At 39.4% G+C, this 13,412-nt stretch overlaps 1 pseudogene; it reads right to left on the reverse strand.

Moving 5' to 3' along the window:
- Positions 1 to 10,894: 10,894 nt before the first annotated feature.
- On the reverse strand, positions 10,895 to 11,268 carry LOC115839778 (cytochrome c oxidase copper chaperone pseudogene; annotated as a pseudogene).
- Between the last annotated feature and the right edge of the window lie 2,144 nt (positions 11,269 to 13,412).

Below are 13,412 nucleotides of genomic sequence, written 5' to 3' on the forward strand. Positions count from 1 at the left end.
TATTCTTCTATGTCTGGCTTCTTTCGTTTTTTTTTTGAGATAAATCTGTATTGTTATATCAATAGCTTGCTCCTTTTCATTGCTGAGTTATACTCCATTGACTGGATAAACAACAATGTTTTTATCCATTAACCGTATGAAGACATCTGGGTTGTTTCTAGTTTTGGGCTATAATGAATAATGCTGCTACAGACATTCATGTACAAGTCTTTGTGTAGACATCTACAAGTGGTATTGATAGTCATTTGGCAAGTACGTTTACCTTCAGTAAAACTGCCAAACTGTTTTTCAAAGTGGCTGCACCATTTTTTATTTTCATCAGCCATGTATTAAAGTTCCACTTGTTCCACATCTTCACTAATACTTGATATCATTAGTTGTTTAACCATTCAGATGGTTGATTAGTGGTCTCTCATTGTGGTTTTAATTTGTTTCTGTGAGCATCTTTTCATTTGTTTATTGGCCATTTGTCAATCTTCTTTTATGAAATTTCTGTTCAGATCTTTTGCTCCTTTTTTTTTTTTTAAATTGGGTTCATTTTTGTTATTATTATTTGCGTTGTAAGAGTTCTCTACATATTCTTAACACCAGCCGCTTGTTATATTTGCTTTACAAATATTTTCTCCTGGGCGGTGGCTTACCTTTTCATTTTCTCCACTTCGATGAAGAACAAAAGGGTTTTTTTGTTTTTAGTTTTTTATTTGTTTGTTTTTGTTTAGCTTTTTAAGAAATCTTTTTAAACCAACAGTCACAAATGTTTCTCTGATGCTGACTTACAGAAGTTTTATAGTTTTAAGGTCATACAGTTATGTCTATGATCTATTTTACATTAATCTTTTAATATGGTGAGAGAGAAGGATTGAGTTTCACTTTTTCTATACGGCTATCCAACTGTTCTTTTGAAAAAACCCAAAGTTCACATTGAATTACCTTGTGCAAAACAATTAACTGTATAAATAAGAGTCTTGGCCTATATGTCTATCCTTATGCCAATACCATACTGTCTTCATTTCTGTGACTTTATATTAAATCTTGAGATCAGGTAGTGTGAGTCCTCCAACCTTGTTCTTTTTAAATAATTATTTTGGCTGTTCTAGGTCCTTTGAATTTCCATATAAATTTTAGTTTAGCTTGTCAGTTTCTACAGAAAGAACTGCGAAGAATTTGATCAGAATTCTGTTGAATCTGTAGATCAATTTGGGGAACACTGACATCTTCACAATATTGAATCTTCCAATCCATGCACATGTTATACCTCACCTTTTCTTAATGTTTTTAAATTTATCCCACCAGTATTTTGAAGTGTATAGCTCTTGTACATATTTTAGTAAATTTATGCCTAAATACTTCATATTTTTATACTGCTGTAAATGATACTTAAAATTTTATTTTTCGATTGTTCATTGCTAGTACATAAAAATATCATTGAATCTTATACTGACCTTATATTTTGGGATCCTACTAACATCACTGATTAGTTCTAGTACCTTGTTGGAGATCCCTTGGGAATAATTTTTTTATGTACACAATCATGTGTCCTGAGAATAAAAAATAGTTTTACTTCTTCCTTTTCAATCTGTGTGCGTGTGTGTGTGTGTGTGTGTGTGTGTGTGTGTGTGCACCCTATGGCGCTTGCTAGGATTTCCAGTATAAGGCTAAATAGATGTGGTGAGAGCGGACGTCCTTTGACCATTCCCGATTTCAGAGAGGAAAGTGTTCACTATTTCATCATTAAGTATGATATTTGCTGTAGGTTTTTTTGTAAATTCTCTTTATCAGTTTGAGGAAGTTTTATCTTATTGCTGGTTTGCAAAGAGTTTTCAGAAACAGGTGTTGTATTTTACCACGTGATTTTCTGCCTCTGTTTAGATAATTGTATGGTCTTCCCCTTATTCTTTTAATATAATGGTTTACAGTGGTTAATTTTCTAATGATAAACCAACCTTGCATTCCTAGTATTTGTTTTGTTGTTGTTGCTTTAGTGGATTCGATTTCCTAATATTTTTTCTTCTGATGTCTTTCTCTGGGTTGGTATCAGGGTAATTCTGGCTTCATAAGGTAAGTTGGATGTGTTCTCTCTGTATTTTCTGAAAGATTTTTTATAAGATTGGTATTATTTCTGCCATCAGTATTTGATAGAATTCACCAGTAAAGTCATGAGTGGCTAGAATCTTCTCTGCAGGACTGATTTTAATAGAGAATTCACTTTTTCATCTTTTTAGTTTCTTCTTGAGTTCATTTGGTAATCCATGTCTTTCAAGGGATTTGTACATTTCATCTGTTATCACACTCATTGGCATAAAGTTCTTCCTAATATCAATAGTTCCTTCTTTTTTTAAATACCCGTGGAATCCCTTCTCTCATTCATCATAATGGTACATTTTGCGTTTGTTCTTTCTTTTTTTTTGAATTTTATTTTATTTATTTTTTTATGCAGCAGGTTCTTATTAGTTACCCATTTTATACATATTAGTGTGTATATGTCAATCCCAATCTCCCAATTCATCACACCTCCCCCGCCACCACTTTCCCCCCTTGGTGTCCATACGTTTGTCCTCTACATCTGTGTCTCTATTTCTGCCCTGCAAACTGGTTCATCTGTACCATTTTTCTAGGTTCCACATACATGCGTTAATATACGATATTTGTTTTTCTCTTTCTGACTTACTTCACTCTATATGACAGTCTCTAGATCCATCCATGTCTCTACAAATGACCCAATTTCGTTCCTTTCTACGACTGAGTAATATTCCATTGTATATATGTACCACATCTTCTTCATCCATTCGTCTGTCGATGGGCATTTAGGTTGCTTCCATGACCTGGCTATTTGTAAATAGTGCTGCAGTGAGTATTGGGGTGCGTGTGTCTTTTTGAATTATGGTTTTCTCTGGGTACATGCCCAGTAGTGGGATTGCTGGGTCATATGGTAATTCTATTTTTAGTTTTTTTAAGGAACCTCCATACTGTTCTCCATAGTGTATCAATTTACATTCCCACCAACAGTGCAAGACGGTTCCTTTTTCTCCACACTCTCCCCAGCATTTGTTGTTTGTAGATTTTCTAATGATGCCCATTCTAACTGGTGTGAGGTGATACCTCATTGTAGTTTTGATTTTCATTTCTCTAATAATTAGTGATGTTGAGCAGCTTTTCATTTGCTTCTTGGCCTTCTCTATGTCTTTGTTGGAGAAATGTCTATATAGGTCTTCTGCCCATTTTTGGATTGGGTTGTTTGTTTTTTTAATATTGAGCTACATGAGCTGTTTATAAATTTTGGAGATTAATCCTTTGTCAGTCACTTCATTTGCAAATATTTTCTCCCATTCTGAGGGTTGTGTTTTCGTCTTGTTTATGGTTTCCTTTGCTGTGCAAAAGCTTTGAAGTTTCATTGGGTCCCATTTGTTTATTTTTGCTGTTATTAGCATTACTCTAGGAAGTGGATCAAAAAAGGTCTTGCTGTGATTTATGTCAAAGAGTGTTCTTCCTATGTTTTCCTCTATGAGTTTTATAGTGTCCAGTCTTACATTTAGGTCTTGAATCCATTTTGAGTTTATTTTTGTGTGTGGTGTTAGGGAGTGTGCTAATTTCATTCTTTTACATGTAGCTGTCCAGTTTTCCCAGCACTACTTATTGAAAAGGCTGTCTTTTCTCCATTGTATATCCTTGCCTCCTTTGTCATAGATTAGTTGACCATAGGTGTGTGGGTTTATCTCTGGGCTTTCTATCTTATTCCATTGATCTATGTTTCTGTTTTTGTGCCAGTAGCATATTGTCTTGATTACTGTAGCCTTGTAGTATAGTCTGAAGCCAGGGAGTCTGATTTCTCCAGCTCCTTTTTTTTCCCTCAGGACTGCTTTGGTTATTCAGGGTCTTTTGTGTCTCCATACAAATTTTAAGATTTTTTTCTTCTAGTTCTGTAAAAACTGCCACTGGTAATTTGATAGGGATTGCATTGAATCTGTAGATTGCTTTGGGTAGTAGAGTCATTTTCACAATCTTGATTCTTCCAATCCAAGAACATGGTATATCTCTCCACCTGTTTGTATCATCTTTGATTTCTTTCATTAGTGTCTTATAGTTTTCTGAGTACGGGTTTTTTACCTCCTTAGGTAGCTTTATTCATAGGTATTTTATTCTTTTTGTTGCAACGGTGAATGGGATTGTTTCCTTAATTTCTCTTTCTCATCTTTCATTGTTAGTGTACAGGAATGCAAGAGATTTCTGTACATTAATTCTGTAACAAACTTTAACAAATTCATTGATTAACTCTAGTAGTTTTCTGGTGGCATCTTTAGAATTCTCTAGGTATAGTATCATGTCATCTGCAAACAGTGACAGTTTTACTTCTGCTTTTCCGAGTTGGATTCTTTTATTTATTTTTCTTTTCTGATTGCCATGGCTAGGACTTCCAAAACTATGTTGAATAATAGTGGCAAGAGTGGACATCCTTGTCTTGTTCCTGATCTTAGAGGAAATGCTTTCAGTTTTTCACCATTGAGAATGATGTTTGCTGTGGGTTTGTTGTATATGGCCTTTATTATGTTGAGGTAGGTTCCATCTATGCCCACTTTGTGGAGAGTTTTTATCATAAATGGGTGTTGAATTTTGTAAAAAGCTTTTTCTGCATCTTTTGAGATGATCATATGGTTTTTATCATTCAATTTGTTAATATGGCGTATCACATTGATTGATTTGCGTATATTGAAGAATCCTTACATCCCTGGGATAAATCCCACTTGATCATGGTGTATGATCCTTTCAATGTGTTGCTGGATTCTGTTTGCTAGTATTTTGTTGAGGACTTTTGCATCTATATTCATCAGTGATATTGGTCTATAATTTTCCTTTTTGTGTGATATCTTTTTCTGGTTTTGATATCAGGGTGATGGTGGCCTCATAGAATGAGTTTGGGAGGTTTCCTTCCTGTGCAATTTTTGGAACTGTTTCAGAAGGATAGATGTTACCTCTTCTCTATATGTTTGAAACAATTCATCTGTGAAGCCATCTGGTCCTGGACTTTTGTTTCTTGGAGTTTTTAAATCAGTTTCAATTTCATTACTTGTGATTGGTCTGTTCATATTTTCTGTTTCTTTCTGGTTCAGTCTTGGGAGATTTACCTTTCTAAGAATTTGTCCATTTCTTCCAGGGTGTCTATTTTATTGTCATACAGATGCTTGTAGTCTCTTGTGATCCTTGGTATTTCTATAGGGTCAGTAGTAACTTCTCCTTCTTTGTTTCTAATTTTACTGATTTGAGTCCTCTCCGTTTTTTTTCTTGAAGTGTAATCTGCTGTTTTTGGTTGGAATGTCCTATAAATATCAAATATATCTGGTCTATTGTGTCATTTAAAGGTTATGTTTCCTTATTAATTTTCTGTTTGGATGACCTGTCCATTGGTGTAAGTGAGGTGTTAAAGTCCCCCATTATTATTGTGTTACTGTTGATTTCCTCTTTTATAGCTGTTAGCAGTTGCCTTATGTATTGAGGTGCTCCTATATTGGGTGCATATATATTTATAATTGTTATATCTTCTTCTTGGATTGATCCCTTGATCATTATGTAATGTCCTTGTCTCTTGTAACATTCTTTATTTCAAAGTCTATTTTATCTGATATGAGTATGGCTACTCCAGCTTTCTTTTGGTTTCCATTTGCATGGAATATCTTTTTCCATCCCCTCACTTTCAGTCTGTATGTGTCCCTAGGTCTGAAGTGGGTCTCTTGTAGACAGCATATATATGGGTCTTGTTTTTGTATCCATTCAGCGAGCCTGTGTCTTTTGGTTGGAGCATTTAACCCATTAACGTTTAAGGTAATTATTGATATGTATGTTCCTGTTACCATTTTCTTAATTTTATGGGTTTGTTTTTGTAGGTCCCTTTCTTCTCTTGGGTTTCCCACTTAGAGAAGTTCCTTTAGCATTTGTTGTAGAGCTGGTTTGGTGGTGCTTAATTCTCTTAGCTTTTGCTTGCTTGTAAAGCTTTTGATTTCTCCGTCGAATCTGAATGAGATCCTTGCTGGGTAGAGTAATCTTGGTTGTAGTTTTTTCCCTTTCATCACTTTAAATATCATACCACTCTCTTCTGGCTTGTAGAGTTTCTGCTGAGAAATCAGCTGTTAACCTTATGGGAGTTCCCTTGTATGTTATTTGTTGTTTTTCCCTTGTTGCTTTCAATAATATTTCTTTGTCTTTAATTTTTGTCAGTTTGATTACTGTGTGTCACAGTGTGTTTCTCCTTGGGTTTATCCTGTCTGGGACTCACTGTGCTTCCCGGACCTGGGTGGCTATTTCCTTTCTCATGTTAGGGAAGTTTTCGACTCTAATCACTTCAAATATTTTCTCGGGTCCTTTCTCTCTCTCTTCTCCTTCTGGGACCCCTATAATGCAAATGTTGTCATGTTTAATGTTGTCCCGGAGGTCTCTTATGCTGTCTTTATTTCTTTTCATTCTTTTTTCTTTATTCTGTTCCAGGGCAGTGAATTCCCCCATTCTGTCTTCCAGGTCACGTATCTGTTCTTCTGCCTCAGTTATTCTGCTATTGATTCCTTCAGGTGTATTTTTCATTTCAGTTATTGTATTGTTCATTTCTGTTTGTTTGTTCTTTAATCTTTCTAGGTGTTCTTTAATTCTTCTTGGTCTTTGTTAAACATTTCTGCATTTTCTCAATCTTTGCCTCCATTCTTTTTCCAAGGTCCTGGATCATCTTCACTGTCATTATTCTGAATTCTTTTTCTGGAAGATTGCCTATCTCTACTTCATTTAGTTGTTTTTCTGGGGTTTTATCTTGTTCCTTCATCTGGTACGTAGCCCTCTGCCTTTTCATGTTGTCTTTCTTTCTGTGAATGTGGTTTTAGTTCCACAGGCTGCAGGATTGTAGTTCTTCTTGCTTCTGCTATCTGCCCTCTGGCGGATGAGGCTATCTAAGAGGCTTGTGCAAGTTTTCTGATGGGAGGGACTGGTGGTTGGTAGAGCTGGCTGTTGCTCTGGTGGGTGGAGCTCAGTAAAACTTTAATCTGCTTGTCTGCTGATGGATGGGGCTGGGTTCCCTCCCTGCTGGTTGTTTGGCCTGAGGTGACCCAACACTGGAGCCTACCTGGTCTTTGGTGGGGCTAATGGCGGACCCTGGGAGGGCTCACGCCAAGGAGCACTTCCCAGAACTTCAGCTGCCAGTATCCTTGTCCTCATGGTGAGCCACAGCCACCCCCCGCCTCTGCAGGAGGCCCTCCAACACTAGCAGGTAGGTCTGGTTCAGTCTTCTATGGGGTCACTGCTCCTTCCCCTGGGTCCCGATGAGCACACTACTTTGTGTGTGCCCTCCAAGAGTGGAGTCTCTGTTTCCCCCAGTCCTGTCAAAGTCCTGCAATCAAATCCCGCTAGCCTTCAAAGTCTGATTCTCTAGGAATTCCTCCTCCCATTGCCGGACCCCCAGGTTGGGAAGCCTGACGTGGGGCTCAGAACCTTCAGTCCAGTGGGTGGACTTCTGTGGTATAAGTGTTCTCCAGTTTGTGAGTCACCCACCCAGCAGTTATGGGATTTGATTTTATTGTGATTGCGCCCCTCGTACCATCTCATTGTGGCTTCTCCTTTGTCTTTGGATGTGGGGTGTCTTTTTTTGGTGAGTTCCAGTGTCTTCCTGTCTATGTTTGTTCAGCAGTTAGTTGTGATTCCAGTGCTCTCGCAAGAGGGATTGAGCACACGTCCTTCTGCTCTGCCATCTTGAACCAATTTCCCTTCTTTCTTTCTTTCTTGATCAGTCTAGGTAGATGTTTATTAAATTTATTGATATTTTTCCAAAAATAAGCTTTTGGTTTTAATTATTTTGTCTTATGTTTTTTGTTTTCTGTTTCATTGATTTCCACTCCTCATTATTTCCTGCTTTCTACTTACTTTGGGTTTAATTTGCTTACCTAATTCTAGCTTTTTAAAATGGAAGCTTAGGTTACTGGTTTGAGAACATTTTGTTTCTCTAACATAAGCATTTAAAGATATTCATTTTACTTTATGCACTGCTTTTACTGTATCTCACTAATTTTGATAAATTGTGTTTTCATTTTCATTCAGCTCAAAATATTGTCTAATTTCTCTTGAAAGTTTTTCCATGATCCATTGATTATTTAGAAGTGGTTAACTTCCAAATATTAGGGGATATTCCAAAGATCATTCTGTTATTGATTGCTAGTTTAATTCTCTTGTGATTAGAGTATTGTTTTAACATTTTCAAATTTATTGAGACTTGTTTTACAGTTTATCTTAGTAAATGTTCCACATGTCCTTGAAAAAAAAAAAAGTGCATTCTGCTCTTATTGAATGGAATAAATGTCAACAGGTCCAGTTGGTTGATAGTGTTCATCAAATCTTGTCCATCTTTACTGCTTTTTTTAAATCAATATTAAAATGGGAGTATTGAAATCTCCAACTATAATTGTGGATTAGTCTATTCCTGTTTTTAGTTCTGTCCATTTTGCTTCATGTATTTTGTAACTCTGTTACTATATGGACCCACATTTAGTGTAACTGTTGTATCTTCCTTGCTGCTGTACCAACCTTGTTGCCATTATGAATTATCCATCTTGGTCTCTAATAATTCTCTTTGACTTAAAATTTATTTCTTCTAACATTAATATAGTCACCGCAGCTTTCTTATTTTTTTCTGTTTGAATGCTATATCACTCAGGGTGTGATTTTAAAGCAACAACAATAAGAACCAATAAGAATGACAGAGAATATGCAATTTTTCTAAGGGATTTGACTTTAAGTAATTATAGGGGATCATCAGACACTTTATGTCCATTTGCTGCCTCTGCATCTCAGCATGGGCTTGGACCAGAGAAGCTGCAGGGACCTGGCAGGAATGATGGAGCTGCAGACCTAGCTACACCCACCCCATCAACAAGGTGAGCTGGTAAATCAGCCACAGTGTGTACGAGCTACAACAGCACCTAGTGCCCTTGCATCCACCTTACAAGTGTTAAAAGAACATGCTTGCCATAGCTCAGAAACTAGCCAAGGATTTAGACAAAGTTTGTGCTCAGACTTTAGGACTCTCCATGGCCACTACACTTCAGTTTCCCTGCCAAGTTCAAGTTCTGCCCTCTGATGAATACTGAACTTTCCTCAGGAGACTCGCATCAAACTCATTTCTACCCCTGAGCAGCCAAATGACTTGTTGACATCCTGACATTCAGATTCCCCATTTGTAAAGTCAGGCATTGAGGGTGGGACGAGGTGACCCCCCCAGAGCCCTTCCAGTTCTAAGCAAACACTAAGGAAACTCTGAATAAACATGTATGCCCTCAAGATCAAGAAAGATCTCATTTCATCACCTGATGTATTAAAGACCACCTGACCCTACACGGTCTTATTTCTAACTTGCAGTCACTTCATTTTCAGACCACTCACAGTCAAAATGCAGATTGTTTCAATTACCCACATGTATTAGAAAGACCACTGAGGCGAAAGGAAGAGATTAGCCTGAAAGACCCTTTAGGTTCGAGTGCATAATCCAAATTCCTATGGTATTTTACTACCCCAACTGTAGTGCTAGGTAGCTTTGGTCAGTTAATCTGCTGTTTTGGGTCTCTGTGATTCAATAACACCCACATATCTTCTGAAAGAAATTCAGTCTTGAAACTCTATAGGGTACTGTTTTTCTCATGGCCACTGGGTAGCTGACTTTATAAATGAACTGAGTAGTATGTTCTCAACATAAACAGTACAAATTCCAGGAATCGTGTTAAGACAAACATCGCTGAGGTACACTGAGCTTTTGTTACTTTTTATATGGAGCAAGGACTTCTTTATCCCACCAGACTTCATTGTTGGATTCAGTAGAATAGAACAAAAATATCCTTCTATGGTTCTGCTGAATCTAATTGTTTATAAACAAGTATACTTGGAAGCAAAGGATTCTGAGCACTTCATGCTTGTTTGGTAATTTATTTGTAGTATTTGTGTATGTCAGGGACTCATAACTCAGAAATTCCCAAACAGTTCAGAAGGCCGTCCACCCGCTCTTCTCAAATGCATTTAAATGACTTGTTTTTGGTAGTGCGCTGAAGGCAGAATTATGCTTAAGTTTCATGGGCTGAGAATGGGTGAACGGGAGTGGGAGGGAGGACTGGGGTGCGTGGGGCTTGCCTCCTCTTTAGCAAGCTCTCTGAGGAAGAGAGTTTCTCATTCCAAGCTTTTGTAAACTTCGTTGATAAATGTCAGACTACCGCAGTAATCTCCAATAGGTAGCACATGAGATTTAAAAAAAGCCCTGGGCGGGGTGCGGGGGGAGGGAAGGTGGGGCAGGGAGGTTTTATTTTCAAATGCAAACCAATTTTTTGCAAGTGACAGTGCATTTTGACACATTTTCTGACTTAGCCAATAGTTTAGGCCCATAGCTCTTTACCGGGGTTATAGTTCCTTCATAATAATTTATTAGTCCTAGTCATGAACATGTTATTTTACATCACAAAAGTTTGTAGTATTACAAGCGCGGAACAGTACCACCAGATACTGTTAAAAAGAATGAGGAAGGGCTTCCCTGGTGGCGCAGTGGTTGAGAGTCCGCTTGCCGATGCAGGGGACACGGATTCGTGCCCCGGTCCGGGAAGATCCCACATGCCGCGGGCGGCTGGGCCTGTGAGCGATGGCCGCTGAGCCTGCGCGTCCGGAGCCTGTGCTCCGCAACGGGAGAGGCCACAACAGTGAGAGGCCTGCGTACCGCAAAAAAAAAAAAAAAAAAAAAAAAAAGAAAGAAAGAAAGAAAGAATGAGGAAAAGCTATATATACTGACCTGGGAAATGATATAATTTTAAAGGACGAAAACGATTTGCAGAACAATACATATAGCACAATTCCCTTTTATTTATTTATTTATATTTTACCAGGGATATTCTCTTTTTTTTTAATAAGTTATAAATATTTTTAAATTTATCAATGTTCATCAAAGAGCTCCCAAAGTTATTAAATCTTCTTCATTTTTCAGGAATTATTAATTCCCAGAGCAGACCACCATTTCATATCTTAAATCCCAGGGCTCTCATGCATTCCTTGTGGGCCTCAATTAGGGGTCCACAGTTCTCTTCTCCTTTCTCAATGATGCACGCATCGCGCGCCTTCTTGATCTCCGGGCAGGCGCAGCAGGGCTTCAGAGGCTTCTTCTCCTGCGACTCGACGGGGCAGGGCTTGCGGCCGCCAGACCCAGCATTTTTCGCGCCAAAAGCAGCAACTAGTACAGACGCCCTAAACTCTTCAGCCTCCGCAAACGCCGCCGATTAGCCCCTATTTATTTTTTTTAAGTGTGCATGTCTATAGTCATATCCTTTCAGAAAAAATAACTAGGAGGGTACACTCCAAACTATCATCAGTGGTTATCTGTCAGGGGTGAAATTAGAGGGACTGAAGGGCTTTTTACTTCACCTATCAAGTGTGAGATTGTGGTGATTTTTTCCCCCAATGTATGCTTTGACATATTTTTCAAATTGAAAAAAAAAAGATCTTCCAGAAGCAGAAAAACAGCATGTAGAGAGGAGCGAGTCTTGAGCCCAAAGAATTTGCAGCATCAGGGAGACTAAATGATCCCCCAGCTGAGGCAGTGGGTGAAGAGGGTGTGGGAGCTGGGAATTCATCTGGATGACCTTGGTGTGAGGGGCACAGCTTGGAAAGGAAGGTTCGTGTTTGGGAAACAGAGGAGATGGGGACACTTTCAGCCAAGGTGTAGCTAGGGTTTCTCGGCCTCAGTACTGTTGACTTTGGGGGCTGGATCATTCTGTCCTCTGCACTGTAGGATGTTTAGCAGCAACCACAGATGCCAGTAGCGCCCCCAGCCCCAGCTGAGATGACCAAAAACATCTGCAGACATGGCCAAATGTCCCCTGCGAGACAGAATTGTCCCCAGTTAAGAATGACTGGTGTAGGCAGTACGAATGTTGGGACAGGAGCTGGGGAGAGAAGTTGAGAGTCAGAGGTGGAGATTTGGGCATCATCAGCACATAGACCTCCAGAGATTGATGAGATCACTCAGGATAAGACAACAGGGGGGCCAGGGAGGGCCCCAGGAGCCTGAACATTTAAGAAGCAAATTCAAAATGTGTAATAGTGGGACTTCCCCAGTGGTCCACTGGAAAAGAATCTGCCTTCCAATGCAGGATGCAGTTTTGATCCCTGGTCAGGGAACTAAGATCCCACATGCCTCGGGGCAACTAAGCCCGCGCACCACAACTACCGAGCTCACACGCCTCAACTAGAGAGCCTGCATGCCACAAACTACAGAGCCCACGCACTCTGGAACCCGCGTGCCACTACAGAACCCATGTGCCCTGGAGCCTGCACGCCACAACTAGAGAGAGAAAACCCACATGCCACGACTAGAGAGAAGCCCACACAGCACAACTAGAGAGAAACCCATGTGACACAACAAAAGATCCCTGCATGCCACAGCAAAGATCCCGCATGCTGCAACTAAGACCCAATGCAGCCAAAAAAAAAAAAAAGTATAATAGTGAATAAGCTAGAGAAGAAATACCAGAGAGGCAGACAGAAGCAGAAGAGCATGGTACCTAGAAGCTAAGTGGAAGATGGTGGACACAGAGCTGTCAGTGCTGGCAGGATGGTGTCATGGACTGAATGGTGTCCCCCCTAAAATCCACATGTTGAAGCCCTGACTCCCACTGTAACTGTATTTGGAGATAGGGCCTTTAAGGAGGTAAAGTTAAATGCGGTTGTAAGGGTGGGCCCCTAAGCCAATAGGACTGGTGTCCTTTTAAGAAGAGAAAGAGACACAAAGAGTGTGCATGTACAAAGGAAAGGCCATGTGAGGACACAACGAGACGGTGACTATCTGCAAACCAGGGAGAGAGGTCTCACCAGAAACCAAACCTGCCAGCATCTTGATCTTGTACATCCAGCCTCCAGAACTGTGTGAGAATAAGTATCTGTTGTTTAAGGCCACCAGGTTCTGGGTCTGTTACGGCAGCCCAAGCTGACTAAGACAAATGAGGATTCAAACATCAGGAGGTCACCAGCGTTCTAAAGGAGAAGACTGTCCATGGAGCTGAGGAGTAGAAGTCAAATCATCACCAGGTCAGAGAAGCGGAGGTGCAGAGAGATGGTGCACGTGGGACTCTCAGGACGGCTGGGTGTTTGGGATTGACATGTCCACACGGCTATATTTAAAATGGATAACCAACAAGGACCTACTGTACAGCACAGGGAACGCTGCACAATATTCTATAACAACCTTATTAGGAAAAGAATTTGAAAAAGAATAGATACATGTATATGTATAACCGAATCACTTTGTTGTACACCTGAAACTAACACAACACTGTTAATCAATTCTACTCCAATATAAAATAAAAAGTTTAAAAAAAAAAAGGCGGCTCGGTGTAAAAGGAAGGAGGAAGGCAAAACTTTGCAGT

The sequence above is a fragment of the Globicephala melas genome, chromosome 16, assembly GCF_963455315.2.
Source record: "Globicephala melas chromosome 16, mGloMel1.2, whole genome shotgun sequence".
NCBI classification, from domain to species: domain Eukaryota; kingdom Metazoa; phylum Chordata; class Mammalia; order Artiodactyla; family Delphinidae; genus Globicephala; species Globicephala melas.